The sequence below is a fragment of the Muscardinus avellanarius genome (genome assembly GCF_963383645.1).
Source record: "Muscardinus avellanarius genome assembly, chromosome: 4".
In the NCBI taxonomy this organism is placed as follows: domain Eukaryota; kingdom Metazoa; phylum Chordata; class Mammalia; order Rodentia; family Gliridae; genus Muscardinus; species Muscardinus avellanarius.
In genome coordinates, this window is record NC_137789.1 from 43,534,114 (window position 1) to 43,543,380 (window position 9,267).

Here is a 9,267-nt window from a genome sequence, read left to right on the forward strand (position 1 = left end):
CACCTACTCCCAGGTAGTCAGGAGCACGGACGCTCCCCCAGCCTGCACCAGAATTATTTTCAAACATTGCCCATGCGAAGGCCCTTGGAGGAGTGAGTCCTCCTTATCTTGGACCATGAAATGGTTTAAACAAGGAAACTTGTACCAACGATTATGGACAGTTTTGGTTTACCCTAAGTGGTCTGCTCCCTCCCATCTAAATCTGTTGGTGATTTTGTTCAGAGAACTACAAACTATCAAAGAAAGGTGGGAATGAGAATAAATGCTAATATAAAATGCTAAGTACAAGAAAAGGACTTGGCCAGGAGAAATAATTTAAAATGCACATTTGCTTTGGATGCACTGTTGTTCTGTTGAGGCTGTATATATTTGTTTATTTAAGGTGACTGAAAGTGCAAAGAGGAAATGGACGGCATGCAATCCATCTTAATGTACAAAATGTTATATGCACTCAAATGTTATAATTTCTAATATTTTTAAAGTTTATATTCGAGTTGTACAAAGTTAAGCATTCATCAGATAATTCATTCTTTCATAATGTTATCATTTTCTTAAATATTATTACAAAATTTTAAGTCTGTCTAATGGAGAGTTTTTTTAAAAAAACTGTCTACCTCACTATAATACAAATATTTACAACACTAAATTTACTGGAGCTCAATTAATATTCAGAACATTTTTTATAGTACACCTTTCCTGGATGACACTCAGTCTGATTAATATTATATTATTAAACTCATTTTCCCCTTAATAACTCAGCCTGGTTATTATGGATCTATTTAGAGAAATAATGTTCTCATGGAATTATTGTCCATGATTTTTTGTTCTAGTATGGGTCTAAACATTTGAAAAGGCACTGATTGTTTTAAAAATCTATCATTTAGAACATTGCATTTTATCCTTATAACTCTACAATAACTGTTTTTCAATGAAATTGTCATTCACCAGATTAAAACCGAATCCTGGTTAGCTGTCAGAATCATGTTGATAAGGCTGTGTCTCATTCCAGCATCTCAAGAATCCAAATAGGCATTGGATTATTTCTTAGTTTATTTTTGAACCCAGGGCTCCTGCATGCTAAGTGCCTGCTCCACCATTGAGCTACAACTCCAGATCTTTTTGGTTTCTTTAATTACTATTTGCCATTTACATTTATGTCATGATCCAAGCAGAAGATATATATATATATATATATATATATATATATATATATATATATTTTTTTTTTTTTTCTGTTTGTACTTGCAGTAAATTGGTGAACTCTTGTACAAGTGCAAGTTTGAGAACTCACCATTTGTCTGGTACAACATTATTGTACATGTTTTATCTTATTTAACCCTCTCAGAAACTCCATGAGGTAGGTATTATTATAAGGTTCATTTTACCAATGAGAAAACCGAGGTTCAGAGAATGTAAGTAACCTATGATTGGACATCCAGCCAAGAAGTAGTAATCAGATTCAAACCCAGTGCTTCCAGACTCTAGAGCCTGAGGTGTTTACCTCTACACAGTTCCGCCCCCAAGTCATCTGCTTACTGATTGGCCCCCTCAGTGCCTGCACCAGTAACCTGTACTTAGCCACACTTGATAGGGATGGGCCAGTCCCTGTTGGATGGAGCAGGAGCGGTCACAGGGGCCACCAGACTTGCCTACAGCCTTGGACTATGTGAATTGTGACCCCTGAGCAAAGGGCAGCTGGAGGGACCAGGGATGTAGTGCACCAAAAAAAGGGGGAGAGAAACATCCTACTAATTAGTTAACTAATTAATTAATGTTTACTGGCAGATGTAAAATGGGTCTAGGTTGCATAACTCCCTGAGTTCTTAGCTCCAAGCAGCCCCAGGAAACTGACAGATAGCTTAGGTCATTGCTAAACTTTGGTGTGTTCTTTACGCCCCGCTTTGTAGTGATTGACTTGAATGTGGTGTCTATGTATTTTGACTCTCAAAATTTGGGGGCATTGAGGTTATCAAAATAATAATAAATTTACAAATAGGACTTGTCCAGGTGAATGTATCTATGTCCCTTAGGAGAGATTTGTGGAATGAAGAGACAGTGTGTGGCCAATCTGTTTTAACATTAGTATCCAATGTATGAGAGCAAAACAATCAGCAACTCTGATTTTTCTAAAGCTCGAAGTTCAAGATTTGTGGGCCCCATTACAGTCTTTCTCCTCATTTAGCTGATGCTTGTATTCCTAGAGCCCAAAACTGTGCCTGCCACAGAACAGACAGTGACTACACTGGATGAATAAGGTAATGCATCCTTTTCTACTTATAAATCAAGGGATTGTGATAGTCCCTTTCAAGGCAGACTTTGCTTAGTGTCTCTTTAATTTGAGTGGGTCAACCCTCCTTAAGCAAGCAATTCCAAGACAGTACATTTTCTTTAAATATTGTCCATTACATTTTTTTTGGGGGGGGGTACTGGGGTTTCTGGAAGCCCTTCTATCTCCGAGCTACAGTCCCAGACCTATTTTATACTTTTTTATTTTTGGAAACAGGGTCTCTTAAGCCAGCATGGCTGGCTTAGAACCAGCACGATTCTCCTGTCTCCGCCTCCCAAGAGCGGGGATTACAAACGTGCGCCACCACACCCGGCTGTCCATTAATTTTATAGCAACTTAATATGCCCAATTTTCTTTTAAAGCCCTTCAGATTACTCTAACAGAAAAAAGTATTTCCATGTACTTAAACCAATTCACATAAATCGAGTACATTTTAAAGATGGCTGTTCTTTGCCTGTAATCCCAGTACTTGGGAGACTGAGAAAGGAGGATCACAGGTATGAGGGCAGCCTCAGCAAGTAGTGAGACTCTTATCAACCTACTGAGGCCCTGTTTGCAAATAAGTAATAAAACTGGACGCTGGGGTATAGCTTGAAGGTAGAATGTCTCTGGGTTCAAGCCTCAGTAACACACACACACACACACACACACACACACACACACACACACACAAAGATGGCTGTCCTTAAGTACTAATAAGTATTTCAATACCATTTGTAGCATTTAAATTAATTTTAGGAACCTCAAGTTAATTATTAATTTAAATTAATGTCAGAGGCTAACTTACTAGTTACCTTAACAAAATACATTTTCTTACAGTTTGTAAACATTTTAAATACCAAATATGCACAGATTAACCTAATGATTTAAAAAGCTCTTTTGGACTTTAATAGGAACATGGTAACAGTTCAGATTTGATTTACTTAATCTCCGTGCTCCGCTCTGAAATTCTTTTGAGTTAAAAACACTAACCCATTACTGAAAAATTATAGTGTCACAAATGAGGTAGAGTGACTATTTCAGCAGAGTGGCTGCAAATCTACTATCTTTTGGTCAAGAAAGAAGACAGAATTTCCCTGGAACACTGACCAATGTATAAAGTCCTTTTTAAGAGTCATCGTAACAAAAGGAACCCCAAGTCCATATCTTTTATGGGTTGGTTTCTTCTGGGTTCCAGATAGGCCATTTTACTAATTTTTCCTGCTGGTTTGAGTAAATTGAATTCCATACTCCCTCTGAAGATAGTAGCTAATTTTCCTCCCTGACGAATTGGATTTTATATTTCTTCAACTCTCTTAGGACATTTCTTTGTTTTTGCCTTTGCCTTTCAAATTGCTTTACTGCTACTATATGGAATTAGTCTACCCTTACATAACTCTTTCACCCTTATCAGTAAATTCTGGTAATCAGAATTTTGTATTTTTCTTCCTCTGTATTTTTCCTGTCTTGGAAGAACTACAACTCTCACAGATATTAAAATGACACTGAATGGAAACTGCACATTCCTTGCTTCTTGTCTAGTTCTCTGGTCACAAAACTAAGATTGTGTTAAAGAAAACATGGGTCCAATCCTTGAGGCGCTCACAGAAACATGACCACATTATGCCATTAAGTAATCTTTACACCAACTCTAGTTGTCATTACCCTGCTTTACAGATAAGAAATGGAGGTTTAGAGAGGTTTTGTAACTTGCCTGGGGAGAGCTGGGATTCCGTCTGGCAGAATCCAGAAGCACTCTCATGTCTGTGTCATTCAGCACATGGTACTGGCAGGTACTGTTCAAGGCTCTGGGAAACTTAAAGGCTGTTCAAAGCTGAAGCTGGACTGCCGAGATTCCCCAGTTTCCTGGAAGCTGCTCCTTCTACTTACGTTCTGCTGTTTATGACTTATTCCTCTCCTTTCCAACTCACAAACTCACTCAAAGCTTAATCCAGTGTATTTCCAACCATCAACAGATGAATGGATTGCAAAATTATGGGAAATACACACAATGGAATTCTATTCAGCTATAAAGAAAAATAAAATAATAGCATTTGCAAGAAGATGGAAGGAACTGGAGAACATTATGTTAAGTGAGATTAGTCAAGCACAGAAAGAGAAGGGACAGATGTTTTCTCTAATATGTCCAAGCTAGGGAGTAGTGGTAATACAAGAGGGACTCCAGATGATGGAGGGGAAATCTCAGCAAAGCTTGAATGGAAGGATAGGAGAGGAAGAAAGTTGATGTTGTTCAATGGAGGAGCTATATACACATATGTATAATAACATAAATACAACATGATTAACCTAGATACTCTCTATTGGGGGGAGGGAAATGGAGGGGGGAGGGCATGAAACACAATGTAAATATACACCACTCTCAATATGTTCCACTTATAAAAAATAAAAATTAAAAAAATAACTTAAAAAATAAAAAAATAAACTCTTATATGCGTTAAAAAAAAAAAAAAAACCTTAATCCAGTCCCAGTCCCTACTTTGTTAAGAGTTCTCTTGAAAGTTCTGGGGAAATGATGGGCCCAATTTATTGGAAGAAAAAGGCAGTTGAAATACAAAATGTTTTCATTCCTTTCCTTTGAAACCACTCAAGTTATCTATATGGGGGATATTTACCTATGTTGTGGTAGTTTTAGAAATCTGAGAGGCTCCAGTCCTATTCTGGAAATTCCCTTAATTTCAGTTTTATGGCTAAAATATCTGATAAGCTGAGAAAAGCACAGAGATCATTAGCTCCTGAGATATATTACTATTTTTACCCTTAAACGTGATTAATGTTTATTGGACATCAGTAGTGATCAAATCAAGGTAGAAGATTCAGGGCTATTCAAGGCCCATGGTTAGAAAGCTCAGTGTATGGCTTCTTTACATCAGAAAGAACTTTTAACTTTGCTCCCTTTTAAGTTACTGTCCAAAACAAGTGGTCAATATTATTCTTTAATAATGTTTGGTTTGGGTTTAAGTAATACTGTATGTGTTCACTTCAGTTTTCATCTTCCACTAAAACCTGACAACTGAAGTTTGTTGGGAGAGAGTTTATAGCAACAAGAAATAAGCAATTCTTCCAAATAAACCATAACAGTTTCATTAAAAATAATTCGATACCGGGTGGTGCATGCTTGTAATCCCAGCATTTGGGAGGCTGGGACGGGAGGATGGTAGTTCAAGGACAGCCTTAGCTACTTAGCGAGGCCCTTTGCAACTCAGTGAGACCCTGTTTCAAAATAAAGAATAAGCCGGGCGTGGTGGCTCATGCTTGTAATCCCTGCGCTTGGGAGGCGGAGACAGGAGAATCGCACAGGTTCGAAGCCAGCTGTGCTGGCGTAAGAGACCCTGTTTCAAAAATATAAAATAGGTCTGGGAGTGTAGCCTGGAGGTAGAAGGGCTTCCAGGAACCCCAGTACCACCAAAAAAAAAAAAAAAAAAAAAAAAAAAAACCAAAAACCAAAAAACAGAAAACAAAAAACAAAAACAAAAACAACAACAACAAAAAAAAACCCACAAAGAAAGAAAGAAAGAAAGAAAGAATAAAAAATAGGACGGGGGGTGCAGCTCATAGGTAGAATTCCCCTGGGTTTCATCCCCAGTATGGGGAAAAAAATTGAGACTATAAGGCACCAGTAAAAGTAAAAAAAAAAAATTATCAGTTTTCTGCACATTTACTTGGTTGATTGGAAAGTGGCCTCTTAGCTGACTTGTTGCTATTTTGGTTCCTTGGCAGAGAGTGAGTGCACCTTGAATTGAACAGAGCACCAGCCTCTGGGTTAGAGACTCTTCTGTAGCATATTTTGAACAGCCACTGCATCTTAGCATTCATCTACATGATCATAAATGTTTGAATTTGAGTATCTGTCTAGCAGTGGAATGCAGCTCTAGCTTCTGCACACCGTTTGCTCCATTCCTAAACTGTTCCACATTGCTCATTACTTGACACTTTGATTTTTCTTTACACAGAGATGAAAATGCTAAACTCATATGAATGGTAAACTGACACAGTAAACAGTTGTGTTTCTTTTATGGATCAAGTTTTGCATGCCCAGTAACCACGTATGATATTTTTCTCCCCAAAGGTAGGCTACAGACCAAAGTGTTTCTTCCAAAAAGCTTGCTAAAACACATTCAGGGCAGGTGAAAAAAAAAAAAAAAAAAAGGAGAGGAGAGAAGAGAGAAGAGGAGGGGGAAGGAAAAGAAGAGAGGGGAGGGAAGAGAGGAGCTTTCAATGATGAAGGCACTAAATTAAATGGCTTCTTTTTAGAGTCTGTGTGATCTGAGGCATAGAACACAGATATTGACGTAATATAGAAGCACACACACATATATTCCTGACTCAGTGAATTTTTCCAAGCTTAACAAATAACACTGTATACAGAAAGAACTCAGCAATTATTATTTGCTCTCATCATCATTCTATTATTTTTGAATAGATTTTGGAAAGCTACATTCATTTGTGACTTGTGATGGAAATGATTGTTCGAATGAGCCTCTAGCAAAATTCATTCATTAAATAATTGTGAATTTTTGTGTGCATCTACCATTTGGCAGGTACTGTGCTTATTGCTAAGACTATGGACTTAAACAGGAATGTCTCTGAAAAAAAACTTGCTAAAATCATTGCACAATGTGGTAAGCAATGTTATAACATTGCTAATAACATGATGTAAAGGAGGAAGCAAATCTTCTTTATCCAAAAGTGGCATTTCCTTGAGTTTACAGTGAGCTTTTCACCCTTTTTAATCTCTCCCATTGATGAGATGGACTGCCAAGTTCAGTATGCAGTGTGTGGTCACAAAATTATTATTTTTCCACCTAAAATTATGCCTTGGGAAAATCAAAGTTTGACACATACCTTATTAACTCTACAGAGCAGACTCACCTGGACTCTATATTTTAGTAAGCTCTCATAAAGCTTCTGGAGCGGGCTCGTGATCAACCTTGCCTTGCTACCCTGGCTGAAATGGTCTGGAGAGAGAAACTAAAATGAGCCAATGCAGAGAATTCACCCTGGAGCCAAAACAAAAGAAAAAAGTAGGTGTGTCAGTTAGAATCAGGTTCATCTGCTTAAAACAGAAAATCCCCCAAACAGTAGCGGTTTAAATCAAATTGCTTATTTTGTAAAAACAAAAACAAAATCTGGAGTTTGGCATTTCTGTGTTGCTACAGTGGTTTATTAGTCATCAGAGATTTTTTTTCTCCCCATAATTTTAATGCATAGTTTTCAGCCTCCAGTTCTCCACAGAGTCCTATATAGTGGTTGGAGCTCTGGCCATCACATTCATGTTCCAGTGACCAAGAAAGAGAAAGAGGAAATGGCAAAAAGAGTGTACCTCCACCCCAGCAACACTGGCCACCTCCAAGAATCCTCTCTGGAAACCTCACCTACCACTTTCACTTATATCTCATTGGCTAGAACTTAATCCCTAGGCCCCATCTGGCTTCAAAGGAACATGGGTAATGTCATTGTTTATCTGGATGCATATTAATGTTTGTCTGTATACATACAAATAAAACCGAGCTTCTATAAGCAAGGAAGAAGGGAGAAAATGATTTTATTGGGAAGATACCTGTAGTTTGTGAGACAACAGGCATGCATATAGATCAACAAACACCATGACTTTTAAGATGAGTATTGACATATTTTTGTGTGTGTGTATGGTAGTGGGGATTGAACCCAGGGACATTGTATCTCTGAACTACATCCCAGCCATATATGTATCCTAGGGGCATTCTACCTCTGAGCTCCACTCCCAGCCTATTTTATTTTTATTTGGAAACAGGGTCTTACTAAGTTGCCGAGGCTAGCTTCAAACCTGAGATTCTCTTGTCTCAGCTTCCCAAGTACTGAGATTACAGGCATGCACCACCATATTCAGCTCCCCAGCCATATTTTATCTTTTACCATGAAACAGGGTCTTGCTAATTTGCTGAGTCTGACTAGGAACCTGCAATCCTCCTGTCTCAGCCTCTCTAGTACTGGGATTACAATGTGTGCTACCACATACAGATACCATAAATCTTTCCTAGTAGTAGTATAGGAGATGTCCATGGGAATAGAGAGAGGAAGAGGAATCAGAAATCTAGAATAAGTTTAAAAAAAAGAAAAATTACCTACTTTTCTCAGTTAGGAAGATGATTTGTTTTTTTGATAATGATTGATATTGTACAACGTGCTCTTAAATATTGCTTTCCTGACTTACCTGGAAAATGGTAACCCCATGAGAGGAGACAGCTCGCGTCATAGGAGATGAGGGTAGAGTGTCTTCTTATGTCCCCTAAAAGCAGTGGCAGTTGGTTTTCCTATCCATAGAATGGCAGGAAAGGGAAGGGTTAAGGAGTTAGTGCTTACGCAGGGGTAGAAGATGAAAACCAGTAGGCTGGGATATTATTTTTATTGTGTTGATACAGATGCATTTTCTTAAAGATTTATAAGAAACTTTTAATTTTTCAAAATACTCTGCTTCTTGCTTTACAAATTCCATTTTACTTATGTATGTGTTATCTACACTACTACAGCCTCACCAGGGGAGAACAACAACAGAAAATAATTCTCTTTACTTTGAGGTTTTACATTCACGTGGAACATTTTTACTGAGTCAATAAATTACTGCTTACTAGCAAGTATTCCTAGAAGGAATTCATCTTCAGAACACTTTTCTCAGCTCGGGGCAAGGCACTAGCCATCCAGGAAGAGAGAACAAACAAACAGAACCTGCTACTCTCCAGAAAAGCCCGAGATTTTGCATGATAATGTCACCACTAACAACAACAACAACAACAACAACAACAACAACAACAACAACAACAACAAGCATCATCATCAGCAGCAGCAAGCCATCAATGGACAGCTGGCCATACTAAGCACTTTGCATGCATCCTTGCCCCGCCCTCTTCTCCTCTTGTCTACTCCTGCAGTTCCCAGTTCACAGATGAGAAAACGGAGGCTAAGAGAGGTTAAATAAAAGGCCAGCGGATACAGCCAAGGGGGAA